The sequence below is a fragment of the Artemia franciscana genome, chromosome 14 (assembly GCF_032884065.1).
Source record: "Artemia franciscana chromosome 14, ASM3288406v1, whole genome shotgun sequence".
NCBI lineage: Eukaryota > Metazoa > Arthropoda > Branchiopoda > Anostraca > Artemiidae > Artemia > Artemia franciscana.
Genome location: NC_088876.1, coordinates 21894854 through 21913491, shown reverse-complemented (window position 1 = coordinate 21913491; position 18638 = coordinate 21894854). Strand labels below are relative to the sequence as shown.

Here is an 18638-nt window from a genome sequence, read left to right as displayed (position 1 = left end):
TTGTGAAATTATTTTGTTAGTTTTTATTAGTGGCTATTAGTGAATCATTCATGTTAACTGTAATTTACTGATTTGGATAGAGGAATCGATGGATTTTGGTGGAATATCTCCATACCGTCACTTTATTTCAATAAATCAAAACCTCTTCAATTGCAAATCAACCTGCTTAATATATTTTGAGTGTTTAATCAGAGAGTGAACTGAAAGGTGAATTCGAGCTACCAAGGTCTACCTAGTATGGAATCGAGGATGTGCATTGATAACTTAGGAATTTCGCAATCTACATAACAACTAGTCGAAACGAAAATGTATTATGCAAGCAGAGGCGTCTTTGGGGGGGGAGCATTTACCACCCAAACAATGTGGTGGAAAATCGTTATATATCCCATGCCCCTTGACCATCCGGATACGGACTTCTCTTGTCCCCCCATTAAAAATGCTGGACATTTGCCCCTGTATGCATCATCATATGCTTTCGCATATTCTAAATGCGTTGCCACAAAAATAAAATGAAAAGCCTTAACGTGCTTTCTTAAAACACAGGTTTCCAGCTCACGGTCAATTGTTAGTACTTTTTGGTGACTATTTAGTTGTATTAACAGACCATTCTTCCAATGGACAAAGAGCAATTACTAGTAACCACAATAAAAGATGTGGCCTGACTAGCAACGGCAAAAATTGAAAAAAAAAATACTAAAAAGAAATGAAAAATGGGTTAAAGGCATGAAAAATCACAGAAAACAGTGTAACTTAGATATTTACGAGCGAGATATCAGCGATATATTCCGTTTCGTGAATTTAGGGCATAGATTTATTTTCTTGGTTATTCTTATTGATTTTTATTTGAAATCTCAGTAGCCTTAAGGCAGATAAATGCCAAGGAGATAGGCAAGAGAATGTAGATTAGTTAAAAGCTACAGACAGATGAATTTTGAGTTTGTATTAGCAAAGTTTTCCGTATTAATCAAGTAAGTAGGAAGTAATGCATATCTAATAGCCTAATAAGGTATCTTACCTACCGTGGTAAGGAACAGCACAGAGAGAGTAAACTTTTTATTGGTATTCAAGCACAAACTTGGAAATAAATGTACTAAGGCTTATTTTAGGGGCTGACAGATGCTTTTGTAAAATTGAAAACAGACAAAAATGAGCAGATAACGTCAGAAATTTTGACTTTATAGGATCATAAAATCTTAAGATTTCAGAAGAAACAGGCTCTATACTACCAAAAGTTTTGCAATTATCTAACTTGAGGATCCTAGAGCATTATCCCCTTGTATCCCCCTTTGATTGTATGCTTGTTTTTGTTTATTTATTATATTGGGAATTTTCATCCATTGGAAATCCAATGGCCAAGTCAAAAAACGTCAACATACTCTGTTTATTGTAAAAATACAATCTTTACTGAGTAGACTCTTTCGTCGTTTCTTCTCTCCTCTAAACCTAAAAACACAGAAAAAAAATAAGCCGGTTCTACATAGGAATATATCAAGATAAAAAATCTATTCACAGGCTTGTTTTTTAGGAATATTTCCCCTTAATTCCAACTGTATTTCTTTTCTACACACCCCGTTTATTTAAGAAATCATAAAGACAGGGTTTTTAAAAAAAGGAATTAAAGAGCAATATTTAAACTTATAACAGGCTCGAATTATCCTGTATATATGCGTCCCCCACCCCGCAGTCCTTACGCTAAAGTTTGACAAGATCTCTCTTGAAAGCAAATAACAGTTCAATAGAGACAAATCCTTTTATTTGGCAATGAAACACAAAAAAAAATCTCGGGATATTTCGGTCACATATACAGTGGCCGTCATCAGCAGATAAACTAAGATAATGCAAACAAAACACCGAAATTTATACAAAACAACAAGTTAATTACATATTGTTCGACGATCTTGTTTTTTTCAAAGCAGATAGAGATGCTAGTCTCTTTACTTTTCCAGTATCCAGTCCATTGACTTGATTTTTATGTGAAATTCCATATCAGGTAAGCAAAGGTCAATGATATTGATAAAATTAAAAAAAAAATTATTTGGCTGTAGTAAATCATCATAAATTGAATTTAACCCAAATTCACCGGAATCTCTGTTTGAAGCTAGGTTTTTGAATAAGATTCGTTCAATTTCAATAGTTCCCAAAACTTCTTTTAAACCTTGATCCCCAGAAATCAGGGAGTCATTTCTGAACATAATAAAACGGTCTAGGAAATTAAAAATATCAAACAGTTCGTGGTAACGAACTGTAGTAAGGAGCAACCCGGCTCAATAGTAACCAAAACTCTAAAAAATGGATACCAATAGCTACATCAAAAAAAATCGCATTTTAATGCTGATTTTAAATATATAAGTTTCATCAAATTTAGTCTTACCCATCAAAAGTTACGAGCCTGAGAATATTTGCCTTACGAGCTTGAGAAAATTTGCCTTATTTTAGAAAATAGGAGGAAACACCCTCTAAAAATCATAGAATCGTAACGAAAATCACACCATCAGATTCAGTGTATCAGAGAGCCCTATTGTAGAAGTTTCAAGCTCCTATCTACAAAAATGTGGAATTTTGTATTTTTTACCAGAAGGCAGATCACGGATGCGTGTTTATTTTTTGTTGTTGTTGTTGTTTTTTTTTTGTTTTTTTTTCCCAGGGGTGATCGTATCAACCCAATGGTCCTAGAATGTTGTGAGAGGGCTCATTCTAACGGAAATGAAAAGTTCTAGTGCCCTTTTTAAGTGACCAAAAAAATCAGAGGGCACCTAGGCCCCCTCCCACGCTAATTATTCTCCCAAAGTCAAAGGATCAAAATTCTGAGATGGCCATTTTATTCAGCAAAGTCGAAAAAACTTATAACTAGGTCTTTGGGGACGACTTACTCCCCCACAGTCCCCGTGGGAGGGGCTACAGGTTACACAAACTTTGACCAGTGCTTACATATAGTAATGGTTATTGGGAAGTGCAAAGACGTTTTCAGGGGGATTTTTTGGTTGGGGGAGGGGTTGAGAAGAGGGAGATATATTGGGGTAGCTTTCCATCAAGGAATTTTTCATGGATGATGAAAATTTCCATGAAGGGAGCACAGGATTTTCTAGCTTTATTTAAAAAAAAACAATGAAAAAATAAATATGAAAATTTTTCAACTGGAAGTAAGGAGCAGAATTGAAACTCAAAACGAGCAGAAATTATCACGCATATGAGGGGCTCACCTTTTCCTAATATCTCACTCTTTACGCTAAAATATTTTTGGTAATTTCAACTATTTATTCCACAGCTTTTGTGATTCAGGGGTCATTCTTAATGAATTGGGACAAAATTTAATCTTTAGTGTAAAGAGCGAGGTACTGACAAGGGGGTGAACACCCTCATATATGTAATAAAAACATGAGAATGCAATAGTTCGTTACGTAAGCTAATTTATAAGTTATGTATATCTTTTACAAATAAAAACATTCGTAAAAATTAAAAGTTTTAGTTGCCTTTTTAAGTAACCAAAAAATCCGAGGGCACCTAGGCTTCCTCTCCCTCTCCTTTTTCTCAAAATCATTCGATCTTTTGCTCTGATTGCTATGAGAAAGCCATTTAGCCAAAAAAAAAAACATGCAAATTTCTTTTTAATTTTTCCTCTGCGGAGAGCCAAAATCAAAACATGCATTCATTCAAAAACGCTCAGAAATTAAATAAAAACAACAAGTTTTTTTTTTAACTGAAAGTAAGGAGCGAAATTAAAACTTAAAAGGAACAGAAATTACTTCGTATATGAAAGGGGCTGCTTCCTCATCAACGCCCCGCTCTTTACGCTAAAGTTTTTTACTGTTTGAAAAAGAAGAGTTGAGAGAAAGAGTCAAACTTTAGCGTAAAGAGCGGGGCATTGATAAGGAAGCAACCCCCTTCATATACGAAGTAATTTCTGTTCCTTTTAAGTTTTAATGTCGCTCCTTACTTTCAGTTAAAAAAAAAATTGTTGTTTTTATTTAATGTTGAAATAGAGCTGATACGAAATTGTCAGGTTTGTATCTTTGCTTCAATGTTGACGAATTAGATGCCTGAGTAATCTAATTTTTAAATTATGGTTAGTACATCCTAGATAGAAGCTTTCACTTCCATTATTCTCAGTTAAAGCTTCGAATTCTCAATAATACCTTCATATTTTTCAAAAGACACAAAGGATAGAAAACTTTCACGAAGTGGTGTCAGAAATTTCTTTAAACTTAATTGACTTTTAAAACTTAGAGGCGATATTTTATCATTATTATTTATTAATAATGTTATTATTAAACTTAAAGGTGGAAGGGAAAAAAGTCCCTTTTTTCGGAAATATATGACTCTAAAGCAGACACATGTCTTATCCTGGAAGCATCTCATTTAGAAATTTGTCAAAAATACTAATACTAGAAAATTTAGATCTTGCATAATGCGATGCTTTAATGACTCGAGAGCATTTCCTTCTTAATTAGTTTCCATGCAGCTAGAATTCTTATTTCCTCTTCGTGCTTCAGACACAAGCATTCAGCTTAATTGTGGAATTAAAATATCACGAAGTCAGCTCGTTCATTGCTTAACCTGAGACTTGTCTTACAAGACCAGCGTTAATGAAGAGCTAACATTCAAGCAGTAGTTCCCCTTTGTCTGCGTTTAATTTAAACTTGACTTTTATAGCCCATCTATAGTTAGATTTTCTGTGCCATTTCCAAGAATTTTGGAAATAATGAGTCCCGGTGGAATACGAGGAATGCAGCCTTGGCTGAAAAGAGCTGGATTTCGATGAAACATAATTTATTTGTTTAAAACACCATGATAAACACGGTAATTTTTATAGCCGTTTATGTGGGATCATTCCCTCAGTTATGGGTTTTTTTTCATACCAGTTTCATAATGAAACATTTTTATGAATGCAATTTCAGGCAAATTTAATTGCCATGTAATATATGTCAGTTGAGGAAAAAATGTCTATTTTCTTTTCTAAGAAGTAAAATGCACAAGATTTACTATGTTTGCTATTTGTTATAATAAAGTATCAAACTTTATTAGAACATAAAAAGTGCTATACACTACTTAAACAGAAAATGACTTATTTTCTTATAAGCTTTTAGTCTTATTAAATAAAAAAACAAGTTTTTTCAAATGAAAGTAAGGAGCGACATTACAACTTAAAACGAACAGAAATTACTCCGTATACGAAAGGGGCTTTTCTTCCTCAACGCCTCCCTCTGTACGCTAAAGTTTGACTCTTTCTCTTAGCTCTAATTTTTTTTAAATGAAAAAACTTTAGCGTAAAGAGCGGGGCGTTGAGGAAGAAAAGCCCCTTTCATATACGGAGTAATTTCTGTTCGTTTTAAGTTGTAATGTCGCTCCTTACTTTCAGTTGAAAAAACTTGTTTTTTTATTTAATTTCTGGACTTTTTTTAATTCATGCATGTTTTGATCTTGGCTCTCCGCGCATAAATAATTAAAACAAAATTCGCATATTAATTTTCTTTTTGGCTAAATGGCTTTCTCAAAGTTTTAATCGGAAGATTTTGAGCATATGCGCAATAATTTCTCTTCGTTTTAAGTTTTAATGCTGTTCCTCACTTTCAGCAGAAAAACTTCTCATATTTTTTTGTTCCTTGTTTTTTTAAATAATGCAAACAAATCCTGTGCCCCCTTCATTGAAAGTCTCTTCCCCCATGAGAAGTTTTTCCATGGAAAGATCCTCCCGCGTACCCCCCCCCCACCTCAACTCTCCCTCCCAAACCAAAAAAAAATCCCCCTGAAAACGTCCGTACACTTCCCAGTAACCATTACTATATGTAAACACAGGTCAAAGTTTGTAACTTGCAACCCCTCCCAGGGAGACTGTAGGGTAGTAAGTCGTCCCCAAAGACATAGTTATTAGGTTTTTTGACTATGGTGAATAAAATGGCTATCTCAGAATTTTGATCCGGTGACTTTTGGGAAAAAATGAGCGTAGGAGGGGGCCTAGGTGCCCTCCAATTTTTTTGGTCACTTAAAAAGAGAACTGGAACTTTTAATTTCCGTTAGAATGAGCCCTCCCGCGACATTCTAGGACTACTGGGTCGATAAAATTCCAAATTTTCCAAAATGAGGCAAATTTTCTCAGGCTCTTAACTTTTGATAGGTAAGACTAATCTTGATGAAAGTTATATATTCGAAATCAGCATTAAAATGCAATTTTTTTGATGTAGCTATTGGTATCAAAATTCCATTTTTTAGAGTTTTGGTTACTATTGAGCCGGGTCGCTCCTTACTACAGTTCGTTACCACGAACTGTTTGATAATTCATCTTGATTTAAATGGGTGGAAGCTAGAAAACTGTTAGTAATGAGTAACCCGTATTAATAGTATGTGGAGCACCAAAAAAGGAAACTTGATAACAGTGATCCGAGTACAAAATTTCCCCTTAAAATTTCACCCCCTGGAAACTTCCTTCCCTATGAAAAAATACCGCCGTGGAAATTCTCACTACCAGAAAATTAACCCTATTATATATATATAGAGAAACTATATATATATATAAAAGAACTTACATCAAATTGTGAGGATTAAAACTGAATAATTGAGTCCTGGTTGAACTTTGTTGAATTAAGGATGCTAGGGCTATTTTTAAAAAAAGGTTTTAAAAAGTGTTTTGAATTATTCAGTTTTAATCCTCACAATTTGATGTAAGTTCTTTTATATATATATATATATATATATATATATATATATATATATATATATATATATATATATATATATATATATATATAGTTTCTCTCTTATTCTTGTATTGTGCTGAAGACGGCCCTTGGACATAGGGCCGAAATATCTACAGAAATAATTTCCACTGTCTTGAAATTTTCCCTATTGTCTCTACGTTGTATTTGTTTGTTATGGAAAGGCAGTGTGGTCTTCGTCGCTATTTTAGTGATTAGAGGGCAACCAGCCCCCCCCCCCATACCCATCATTTCCCCAGACACATCCAATAAAAATTTTGAAATAACCATTCTAATCAACGTAGGTGAAAGAATTGGAAATTATGGCTTTAAGTATGACATCCCCCCCCCCTACAGCCGTCAGGGCAAGGATTGTAAGTTATGCCCTGGGGGCATATAAGGTTTTTATAGAAAAAGTGGTCGTATAGACCTCGGAAAGGGCTCATTGGATCGGTAATCAGAAGTTCTAGTGCCCTTTCTTAGAGTAAAAGTGATCAGAGGGCTGATACTCCCCCCCAACCCATCTTTTCCCCATATACATACAATCAAATTTTTTAGATTGTCAATTTGTTCAACGTAGTTGAAAGGTCCAGTAAAATGTCTTGAACATTAAAACCCTCCAAGAGCCCTTGGGGCAAGGGTTTAAGTTATGCCCTGGGGACATATAAAGTTTTTATGGAAAGTGTGGTCGCATAAACTTCAGTGGGATCTCATTGGATTAGGCATTGAAAGGTCTAGTGCCCTCTTTAATAATCAATAGTGAATGGAGGGTAGTTTATTCCCCCAAGCCCATCATTTCTCCAAATACACCCAATCAAGATTTTGAGATAGCAACTTTGTTCAGCGAAGTTGAAGGGTCCGGAAACCATCTATGTCTTTATATCTTTGAAAATTACTCTCCCCCCCCAGAGTCCTCGGGGCAAGGGTTGTAAGTTATGCCCTTGGGGCTTATCAGTTTTTCATGGAAAAGGTGGTCATATAAACTTCAGTGAGTGCCCATTGGCTTGGAAATTGAAAGGTATAGTGTCCTGTTTAATAGTCAAAAATTATTGGAGGACAACAAGCTACCCCCCTCACCTATCATTTCTCCAAACACATCCAATAAAAATTTTGAGATAACCATTTTGTTCAGCCTATTTGTAAGGTCCACTACTTATGTCTTTAGGGATGACAACCACCCCACAGCCCTCAGAGTAAGGGTTGTAAGTTATTCCCAGGGACATGTAAGGTTTAAATGGACAGGATGGCGATATAAACTTCGAGAGGGAGGGGCTCATTGGATTGGAAATCAGAAATGCTATTGCCCTTTTAAGAGTCAAAATGATCGGAGGGCAAATACCCCCCTTTTACGGTCTATTATCCCCAGATGCATCCGACGGAAATTTTGAAATTGCCATTTGTTCAAAACAGTGTAAAGATGACATGCAAAGGCCTTCAGGGTTGAAAAAAAAACCCAGAATCTAAGGGCAAGGGCTGTAAGTTACGCCCCGGGGGCTTACAAGATTTATATGGAAGGGGTGGTTGTGGGAACTTTAGAGGAAGCTCATTTGATTATAAATGTACAGTTGTAGTTTCTTATAAGAGTTTCAATTGATGGAGGGCAACACGCCCCCCTCCTTGATACCCTCTTTTCCCAAAACGAATCCGATCAAAATTGTGAGATAACCATTTTCTTCACAATACTCCAAAGAAAGTATAAAAATGGCTTCAGGGTGGACACAATTCTCTAGAGCACAGGAGCAGGGGTTGTAGGTTATGCCCCGGGCACATAAGGTCTTATGGAAAGGATGGTCGTATAAACTTCGGATCAGATTGGGCTCATTTGATTGGAAGTTTGAAGATCACGTGCCCTTTTTAAGAGTCAAGACTAAAAGAATTTTCTTTTAAATAAAAGTAAAGAGCAAAGCTATGTCTATGTATGCTGTACATTCCACGCTTTATTCTGTTAGGCCCCTCGCGAAGTCGCAAAATCACTCATGTGATTTTAATTTGTAGTATAATTGACCCTGTTAGTGTAGGGCCTCGGTAGGTGCTTGGCCCGGTACGGTCACACCAAATGACACCCCCAAAGGCCGGCATTGTTCCTAATATGTGTTTGATCTTACTTCCAAGTCTTCGGCATAGTAAAAAAGATAACTGACATAATGTCAGTATAATAAACTGACTAATCAACTTTTAGTTGATATGATCCACTAAAAATTAAAAGAAACCACTTAATAAAAATGAAACCAATAATGAACTTACAGTTTACATAAAATAAAATTAATATGAAACTTATCAACTTAAACTCAAAACGAACAGAAATTACTAAACAAATTAACGAGGAAGTTGTCTTTGTTGTTACCAAATTATAATGTTAAAATAACGCATATTATAAGATGCATTTTAAACTTAATAGAAACAAATATTAGATTTAATAAAAAAGGTGAATTTTATTATTATTATTTTTTTTTGGAATTGTAATTTTATTTTTGGAATGTACCAAAAGTAAAATTAATATTATACTGAAACTCAAGACGAAGAGAAATTACCAGATTTACGAAGTGCGAAATTTTCTCCTAGTACCCCAATTGTAGCGTGATTGTTATTTGTGCTTTACTGAAAGCAAAATATATTTTAAGAGATTTTAAAGTGAAAGCGAAATTAACAATGGAATTTGGTCAAAAACAAAAACTCATGGCCGTATCCAGAGCGAAGGGTTTACCTGGCTTCAGCTCAACCCCCTCCTCCCCCCCAATCGACCAAAGGTTAAATTCTACTCGTTAAAAAGGCTACAAAAATACAAATAAACTATTTTTGATGCGTTTGAAAAGTTTTTTTTGTAACCCTCTTCCTCTCGAACAAATATCCAAAACAAAAGCTACCAGAGTGAAGGGTTTTACCGGACTTCATCCCCCCAACCCTCGCTCAAAGGTTCAATTCTACTCGTAAAAAGGCTATAAGAATCCATATAAATAAACGTTGATGCCTTTTGTATATTTGTTGTTAGCACCCTTCTCAAAAATCGTAGCCCTTCCCCTTAATATAGTCCTAGATATAGCCATTTAAAAACTAAACTGTAGAAAATGCATATTATTTTCAAAGAAATACAGCTTAGAGTTTTCAAACGAAAGAACAGTGAAAGAAAGCACCATTATTATATTTTTTTTTTTTTATTTTAATTGATTAATCCCGGAATGTTATTTTTCTTTGTTGTGAAAAGGAAAGAAAAGCAAAAGGAAATACCATTTTTTATAAAAAAAAAAAAAGAATATTATTCCCGGGACGTCATTTTACTTTAATGTTAGAACAAATTAAAACTAAAATTATCTGTGATTTACTTTTCAATTAAAAATATGACAGTTAAAACTACAATTCAAATACCAATCCAGACCACACCAAAAAAAATCAAGTTAAAAAAAGTTTTATGTCTGAATTCTTCTTTTAGTTTTATTTCATTTAAACGTAAAGACCAATGGTGCCTCGATTACTTATAGAAAATGAATAGTTATATTTTTTTGTAGAAATTGGTTTTATTCTTTAATATAAAGTTTTATATTAACGAATCTATTCAGCTCTTTTATGCATTTTAAAGAGATATGTTCGGAATGAAGAAATATTAACGGAACTTTAGTGCCTATCATCCTGATGGAACTGGATTAATATTGGAAACCGTAATAGCATTAACTTTGAGAGCTTTTGCTACTTTATTTATTTTTCAATGTTATAATGATAAAATAGAAATTCCTATATATATATATATATATATATATATATATATATATATATATATATATATATATATATATATATATATATATATATATATATATATATATATATATATATATATATATATATCACTTTCAGAAAAGCGAAAATGATTATCACCCTTTAATTGGAGTGTAAAGGGAAAAAATTTCCATTTCATATGTTCATTTTGTATTTGGTACATTCTAAGTTCATTATTGGTTTTATTTTTTATTAAGTCTAATTACTATTTCTTTTAACTTTACTATCTGTCTTATAATATCTGTTCTTTTAGAGTTATAATTGGGTAAGAACAAGACGACTTCCTTGTTAATTTATCTAGTAATTTCTGTTCCTTTTGAGTTTGAGTCGAATATTAATTTCATTTTCTGTGAAGATTAAGTTCATTATAGGTTTCATTTCTATTAAGTTGTTTCTTTTAACTTTCTGTTGATAATTCATTATGATATCACATATCTTTTTTCTGCTGAAAACACATTTTTGCTCTTTACTTTTGTTAAGAAAAAAAACCTCTTAGGTTTGTTTTGTGCAAAATAAAAACCTAGTAAGTTGCTGTTTATTCAGAAATAAGACAAATTTGGAGTCACCAATCAGCATAACAATTTTATTCCATAGATTTGGTCTTCATTAGTGTCCTATTCTCTCTGTCTACATACCGTGTAAAACTAATTGAAACTACAAAACAAATTTGCTAACCCAGTTTCGGGTGCCACACATCGATACAACCAGTCTTCAAAGTGTTTTGTTTTTATTGAGGTTTAGCTGGCCCAGTCTACATGCTTCGTAAATTACGAGGCTATCAGAGAAGAGAAAATTTGTTGCACATTTTGGAAATAGACCAATACAGCCAAAATTAGTCTCAAATTTATTTTTGCTTAGATATCCACATAGCGAAAAATCTTCTGAATCTGATTAAAGGAGTGAAATTTAAGGCCCTGTTTTTGTATTTTCCAAACCTTTTAGCTGTTCAATCTGGGATGATTAAAAATGTTCCAAATTAGTAATTGTAATCAAAAAAGTACTAGAAGTCCTAGCTGATCGAAAAAAGTCAGTCTTTTTTAAAGAAACAAAATTTGAAGTCCACTTGCACTCCCCAAACCGTCCCAAAAGTTTCAACTCTATCCCCGCAGTAGATGATTATGCTAAGCAGTAGTATTTTGATTTACTTAATTGCATTACATTACCGTGAATTCAATATCTCTAGCATTACATCACTAGAGATAATACTGCCAAAACTTGTAGGTGGATTAGAGACAAACACTTGTTGATCCACATCCTTTCCCTTTAAGCACAAAATTTAACGTTCCCCATCATTCTCATCCCAAAGGTTCCAAAATGTTTAACTAAATCCCAAAAATACACTCCCAAGATATTGCACATATTCGATTTTCATTACCTGAGCATATGTTTTTTTTTTTTCCCTCTCCTCCCACCAAGTAAAAATTCGAGGTTTTAATATACTCCCAACATCGACAGGGAATCTTCTGTTCCTAATATTGGTTCCTGAAACAATGCAGGTGTGCTAATTGGATAACCTGGGTACAAATCATTTCTTTTGATTTAAATCGCCTTTTCATCAAGAGTAGATTCTAGCAGAACAAGGGCCCCTAGTGCCAAAAATGTTAAATAAATTTGAGAAATTGAGATTTTGAGTGATCATTGTACGGAGTAGTTAGGCTGCTTAGGTAGACAAAGAAATCGAATTTTCTAACTGGCTCTCCTTTAATTGTTATCCGCACAGTTAGTGTCGCAGGGTTGCTAGATACCAATATGACCTTGGTTTTGGCTGTATTAAGGATCATCCCAAAGGCTTCAATTCCTGACACGAGTTCATCAGTGTCCGCTTGAAGGTGGTGTTCTACGCTATTAGTTTTCATAATATCATCTGCGTATGCTACTTTGTCATTTAGTTCACCGCCAATCTTTGGGTCATCTACGCTTTCAGCCAAATACAGTAGAATAATTAGTTCTTTTCAATTAACTTTGTCTATTATGGTGATTCTTCATTTTTTTTTATGTTGTTGTTGTTGATGATTTGATAAATAAAACCATTCTGTTCAAAATATACATAGTCGTCATTGAAATGCAAATAGCATTAGCTATCTAGAGGTTTTGAGAGGGAGACAAAGGAACTGTTAGCATCCCCCTTATTTGTAAACCTTGACTGCCCTGTTGAGACACTATTTTGAGAGGTTTTGAGAGGGAGACACGGGAACTGGTAGCATCCTCCTTATTTGTAAACATTGACTACCCTGTTGTGACACTATTTTGAAAGGGAGACAAGGGAACTGTTAGCATCCCCCTCATTTGTAAGCCTTGACTACCCTGTTGAGACACTATTTTGAGAGGTTTTGAGAGGGAGGCAAGGGAACTGGTAGCATCCCCCCTATTTGTAAACCTTGACACTATTTTGTTGTCGAGGTATTATGATATGACAAATAAAGATCCCCTACTCGAAATAGAAAAATCTTTACACTAAAGCGCAAATAGTGTTTTTATGTTCGTCTTTATTTTTAAATTTATTAAATTTAAATTAAATTATTATTAAATTTATTAAGTTAAATTATTAAATTTACTTAGGTTGAGTTATTTGACTTATTTATGCCTGTCTTTGCTTCTATTCAGCTCTATCGTTTTTTTTTATTTCTTTTTTTAGAAAAAGTTCCTTAATTAATAGAGGTTTTGAGAGGGAGGCAAGGGAACTGGTAGCATCCCCCCTATTTGTAAACCTTGACACTATTTTGTTGTCGAGGTATTATGATATGACAAATAAAGATCCCCTACTCAAAATGGAAAAATCTTTACACTAAAGCGCAAATAGTATTTTTATGTTCGTCTTTATTTTTAAATTTATTAAATTTAAATTAAATTATTATTAAATTTATTAAGTTAAATTATTAAATTTACTTAGGTTGAGTTATTTGACTTATTTATGCCTGTCTTTGCTTCTATTCAGCTCTATCGTTTTTTTTATTTCTTTTTTTAGAAAAAGTTCCTTAATTAATAGATAAAAAATACAAAAGTTACAGATTTTACCTTCCATTTTCGGCGTAAACAACATTACATTACATAGTTCCATTTAACGAAACAATTCATGAAGATTAGCTGTTTTTCACACACTTTAGCTTGTTAGCTCAAACCTTAAACAATGAATATTTTTCTTGAATAGCTTTTAAGTTACCTTCCTTCGAAAAAGTCAATTTTCCATTGAAGAAAAAAAAATTTCTGAAAGGAAATGAAATATGGAAATGTAAGGAATCCTCTCAATGGTACTAATGTTGACGGAAAGTTTCTGTCCCATTTTAATTGAGTTTTTAAAGTGTTAGTGCGAATACCTATAACTGATAAAAATTAAATGTTTAGAATTGTTTTTCAAATTCGTGGGACGAATATATGAAGACTGAAAATACACTTGGATTCATGTATTCCCACGTCGGCTAGTAACAGTGGCGTAGTTTAGGGGGAGAAAAGGGCAGTTGCCCCTCTCCCAGTAATTCGGAGAAAAAGTTATCAGGCAATTTAATGCTCGTTTTAAGTTTCATCTTCGTTCTTCACTTTGAGCATTTTTTTTTTAATCCATCCCCGTTTTTAATGTATAAAAAAGCAAAAAAAGGGTCCTTTACGATTCCTATTTTTTCCAGATTAATATTTATACAAATATGCCTCCATCGAAACCTTATCATCAAGTAAATATACACATCTAGTTAATGGTAAAATCACGAAAATGTTCTATGTTTCCTGTTTCGCCAAGTTTTCTCAGATCAATTTTTTTTAACCGATAAGGGTCTTTAACTTTCGAAAATCTATCAGTTCCAGTTGAGATTTTCCTGTTTTAATACTTTCAGAAACTGATATGAATATACCCTCTCCATCTGCAAATAGGACAGATATGTCCTCTTTGATAGCGTCCTATTCAATGCGTTTTGGATTCGCATACTAACCCATAAAGGTAGAACTCCCCGATATACAATACCATGATGACTTCTTGTTATTTCCGCTTTTTAAATGTCTCTTTGAACCAGCTCCAAGAATAAAATTGACATAAATGTACTGAGGATTATTGCTGTTATTAGTCGCATGTCACGTAACGTCGGTGCTACTTGTCTGATGTTTATCTCTGCATCAGCATGATGTACGAAATGTCTGCAGCAAGTACGATAAAGTGAATCCGGACAATAAATGTATATTTTCTCACAATTTATAAATTTTATGCTCACATATAAGCGGTACCAACCCATACTCTCCATCTGTTGTTATCAGTTTTAACTTCCAGCACTAGGCGACCATTCGCTTGGTGAAGGGAATTTTAGACATAAGAAAATATTCGTCCCCTACCCTTCCGGAAATGTATACCCCCATACCCTGATTTACACAAAAAAATACTGTTGTGCAAAATTTTCTAGATTTCTTTTTTTTTACAGATACAAAGGGGAAGGTGATTTTTCCTCTCTAAGTGTAAATTTTTCCCATCCAATTGGCATCCCTGGCAAGTTTTAATTAATGTAAGGTTTCTACCGCAATACTGCCAAGTATTTGATCATATTTTCTGGATATTTTAATCAAGCAATGCTCAGCGAGTAAGTTAATAATTTAAACATGTTTTTCGACTACTTTAAATTAAAAATAATATCGTTATTTCAAATATAATGAAATTTGGGGGGGGGGATTGTCCATGGAGGAGAATTTCCGCAGGGGTGGAGGAAAATTTTTCCGGTGGGTTTTTTCGTTGAATAGCACCCTTTTTTTATTTTTTTATTTTAAAAAAGAAAACAACCCAAATTGTGTTTTTACTGTATCATGTGTTACTTTATGATGGCCTTATCGAGTCTAATATATTAAAAACCCATAAGATGCAATAATTAAGCGTTTAGGAGTCCTTTAACAACTGTCTATTATGTCCCAGTGTCTGAACAGCAACGAAAAAAATAAGAGGACATATCACTGTTGCCAACGTAAAAAACAGTAATTTTTTCTTGTTGTTCAATGAGGGGGTTGTAATTTTCTTTTGTACGGTTTCAGCAAAGGCAATCTAAAGGGTGTACTTCTTGATTTGCTAATACATCATTTTCAAAGCACACGCAGCTGAATGACGCGATGCACGGATCTGTTGGAATAGTGTGTAGTTTAACTGTGAGATTTAGTTTCCTATGATGGGCGCGGGCTTTGAAGGAAGTGGGAGGGGGAATATGCACTTCAATATTAACGGTAAAGCTGGCAAAAAAGCCGAGCTTGCTAAACCTGCCACCACCCACCCGATAGCTTGTTTACAGCATCATGTTTGTTTGATATAAATCCATTGTTTATTTATGTATTCTTTAGTGGTTTTAAGTTTAAGACGGTTTAAGTTTAAGTTTTTTCTGTTGCACGGGGGTTCAGTGGCACGGGGGTTCAGTGGCAAGGGTTAAGCAGTACGGGGTTAATTTAAACGGGTGTTCAGCTCCACGGGGGTTCAGTTGCACGAGGGTTCAGCTACAGGGTTGCAGTTGCTTGGGGTTCAGTTACACGAGGGTTCGGCTGCAGTGAAACGTAAAGATATGATGGGAGCTCAATTAGTGATAAGGAAAGAATTGAAGAGAGATAAGCAGAACATTTTGAGAATGTGCAAAACCGGATAAAGTTACAGGAAATCATATGGAAAAAATGAAGTGAAGGAATTCATTTTGGAAGTGAAGGAAGATTTATTTTGCGAGGAAAAATTAATAACAGTACTTAAAGGATCGAGTAAACAATAAGGCTCAACATGCTGATGGTGCTACACATGAGTTTATCATAAATGGTGAATATGATGATAAAGATAGATAAAGGAAGGTTATGAATATGGTTTTTGAACAAGAGGAAGTACGTAGCAATTTTAGGAAAACTTGAATTAAACCCCTCTATAGGAAATGTAATAAGAGTGAGTTTTGCAATTACAGAGATGTTAGCTTGGTTTCTGTAGGAAGCAAATTAGGCTTTGAGTCCTGCATTATGATGCCAATGATATTTTCTAGACTTAGAGATGGTATAGACAAAGTTTCAAGAGACCAACATTGTGGTTTTAGGAAGAAGAGAGGATTTTTTAACAAAATTTTCACTTTTAGGCTAATAATTAAGAAGTGCCCGAATCCCGAGACCCCTTTAGTCTTTAGTTTTGATGTTTATCAGCATGCTTTTGGTTCTGTCGAAAGAAGAGTTTTAGTGAAGGTCCTATTCTTGTATAGTCTACCAGATAAATAAATTAAAGTGACTAGTGTGCTACATCCGAGAATAAAATTGCTGCGGTTAAGGTAGGAAAGACAGTTAGTAGCTGGTTTTGTATTGAACAAAAATTAAGCAGGGTTGCGGCTTATCCCTGACTATATAGATCATTTTAATGGAATTTGTCCTAAGGAACGTGGCAAAAGTTATGGAAGAGCATGGGATCAAATATGAAAGTGAAACTCTACTAGACTTAAAGTATACTCATGATTTGGGTGTCCTAGATGAAAATTTTAGCAAAATGAGTGATTCGTTGAAAGTCTACGGGCTCAAGGTGCTAGAATAGGCTTGAAAATTAATGCTAAGAAAACTAAGTTGCTTTGACTGGGAACACATGAAGGTGAAGGACTTATGGTTCTATTCAACCTTCTAGGGCTATGATGAGAGAAATATCGAGATGGTCTGGACCAATTTTGCGGATGAAGGATGACAAATTGCTAAAGATCGCCTTTTTGGCCAACCATTTAGAGCCAAAAGAAAATCCACGTCTCTGATTTGGGTGAGAGGAGGTCACAAGGAAGGACTTATATCGTAATTTTTTAATAGGGTGTAAAGAATGAGACTTCAAACAGATTAGTATTGAGGAGCATGCGTAGCTGTGTTTGCCTTAGGTAGTCTTGTGTTGTAGCAAGTTGTTAGTAGTAGTAGTATTAGTAAATTCCGTCCCAAAAAGGTTTACAGTGGGGGTTAAGACTGAGGACCTTCTTGAAGCTACAAACTTCCATTGAAATTTTACCTTTGTGGAAAAAAATCCGATCGATAACACTAGTTTTTAGCGAAGGCCGTATCCATGGGGGGCGGTAGGGAGTTTGAACCCTCCCCCCGGAAATGTCTGTCCACCTCGTTAAAACGTAACAAAACTGAATGTAAACAAATTTTTGATGCGTTTTTTAAAATTTGTTTTTGTAAACCCCCCTTCCTCCGAAAAAAATTCTTTGGTAAACACCCTCCCCCTAAAAAATCCTAGGTACGGCCCTGTGTTTAACCTTACTTTAGGCTGGGAATATATCAGGTAATATTGTCTTATCAAGCAATAATTTTAACTGGTCATGTACCAACCCTCTTCAGCGTCGCTTGAATTTAAATCACCACAGATTTGAAATCAACAGTCTCAACTTCAAACAGGCCTGACAACTGCAGTAGCAGCACCGGATTCAGGTGAGGGGCGCGGGGGCGCGCCCTCCCCCCCTCTAACATAGTTGTAGATTTGGGGATAATATCATATTGCCACATTAAATATCATATTTTTCGTAGAGGGTGAACATCTTATCATTTTTTTATGGCGGGGATGTTTCTATAACTTACTATTTTTTGTATCAATACTTTTACATCATTTAATTTTAACAGATTTATTAGAGCTTTAACCCTCGGCAGATTTTTGATTAAATTTGCGACTATTTCCACAGCCTACCTACAGCGTATAATCGTTGAGGTTCCCTTTCAATTGCTGGTATTTCTTTGTTCACAAGTTTATCAGAGTAAAATATATTGCACCCCCTGCTAAAAAAAAATCCTGGATCCGCCCCTGTGCAGTAGCAGGGCAAGATGCTCTTGTCTAACCGATGCTCTAACCTTTTCGAGCAAAACTGTCATTAGTTGTTGTTTTTTTTTTACTCTCAACAAGTGCGTTTGGATCTTCAGCTGCAACTAGCGACACGGAAGCTCAAGGGTGCCGGCAGAAAATTTTCCAGGGGGCCAAAACATCGGTGGTGATTGGGTGACACGGAATAAATTTCAGGAAATTTTTCGTAGGAATAAGTTTATCTTTAAATACTTTAGGAAAAACTCAAATAAAAAGAGCAATTAAATTGCGTGCAAAATGAAACAAAACACAGTGAGTTTTAAACGACAAGGATTCCTGGCAAAGGGATCAATTTATTTCATCAATAATATATTTAATTATTGTGCATTTAGTCTTAAAATAAAATCAAACTCAAACTAAAATTACAGAAAGATTTATTC

At 34.5% G+C, this 18638-nt stretch overlaps 1 long non-coding RNA gene across 3 annotated transcripts in view; it reads left to right on the top strand.

The window, feature by feature from the left end:
* Positions 1-18638, top strand: part of LOC136035454 (uncharacterized) — a 136007-nt gene that overhangs the window by 108583 nt on the left and 8786 nt on the right. For all 3 annotated transcript variants that reach the window (XR_010619428.1, XR_010619426.1, XR_010619427.1), the window contains one exon: positions 14861-15016. This is a non-coding gene — a long non-coding RNA (uncharacterized LOC136035454). The remainder of the gene's footprint in view (positions 1-14860; positions 15017-18638) is intronic.